The following is a 1,103-nucleotide window of genomic DNA, read 5'->3' as shown; positions in this document are numbered from 1 at the left end:
AGAAGTCAGCTTTACATTTGGACCCCAAATGTCCCATTGAATTGAGAGGGAATCTTTCATCTGAGAATAGGTCTAAAGAGCAGTGAAATAATAAAGTAGGTCTTATTTTTGAAACTTTTCAGATAAACCTTTATGATAGCTGATACCAAGTTAGTGCTAAAACCAGGCCTCATATTTGCAACAATGATGAAAGCTTATTAAAACTTAAACTCTTTAGATAGATCTTAAAGGTCTTTTCCTCCATGACAGAGGTTTCTATTCATAGTTTCCTAGAAAAGCATAGGAATCCTGATCTCTACTTTTATCTCATGACATCCTCAAAATGATATACCTGCTTATTTGCTTTGTTCCCATTTCTTCCTTTCATCAAAACTACCCAAGTCCGACGGACGTCACTGGGAGGGGCGCCATAGGAAGTGACGTGAAGCAGCGGTGCGGCCTGGGGATTGCTGACCGAACGTGGGCTGGCATGTCGGCTTTGACGCATCTAGCGCCTTTAGCGCGCGTTGGAGGCCACTTCTTCAGGGGCCGCCACGCGCGGGCGGCTGGAGGCGCTGGAGTCCGTCATGCTGGTGGAGGTGTGCATATCGAGCCCCAGTACAGGCAGTTTCCCCAGCTGACCAGATCCCAGGTGATCAAGGCAGAGTTCTTCAGTGCAACCATGTGGTTCTGGATTCTCTGGCGCTTTGGGCATGACTCAGATGCCGTGCTGGGCCACTTTCCATATCCAGATCCTTCCCAGTGGACGGATGAAGAATTAGGTATCCTTCCTGATGATGAAGACTGAAAATGTAGACTCAACTCTTTCCAAGAGCCAGGTGAGAATTTCAAGAAGTTACAGACATCATATTGTATATTAAGTTGTAAATTAAAGTTTTGGTCAAGAATGTTTAATTTAAAAAAAGAAAGAAAAAAAAACTACCCAAGTCCCACCTTACCTGTTAGTACAACCTACCTGACACACAAATCACAATGATCATTCCCTACCCTGAAGTAGGCCTTGCTTACTTGATCATTAATTATTTTTCAAATCACATCTCTTATAGCTCTTTATTCTATTCTGTTTTGAATCTTCAACTGGATTAGATGCCTCTTGAGAGCAG

The 1,103-nt window shown here is 43.2% G+C and overlaps 1 pseudogene; it reads left to right on the top strand.

The window, feature by feature from the left end:
- The first annotated feature begins 454 nt into the window (after positions 1–454).
- Positions 455–889, top strand: LOC113613913 (NADH dehydrogenase [ubiquinone] 1 beta subcomplex subunit 2, mitochondrial pseudogene; annotated as a pseudogene).
- Positions 890–1,103: the final 214 nt, after the last annotated feature.

The sequence above is a fragment of the Aethalodelphis obliquidens genome, unplaced genomic scaffold (assembly GCF_003676395.1).
Source record: "Aethalodelphis obliquidens isolate GAN/ISIS:26980383/991018 unplaced genomic scaffold, ASM367639v1 scaffold4, whole genome shotgun sequence".
In the NCBI taxonomy this organism is placed as follows: domain Eukaryota; kingdom Metazoa; phylum Chordata; class Mammalia; order Artiodactyla; family Delphinidae; genus Aethalodelphis; species Aethalodelphis obliquidens.
The sequence above is the reverse complement of the archived record's forward strand: the minus strand, read 5'-3'. Positions and strand labels throughout refer to the sequence as shown.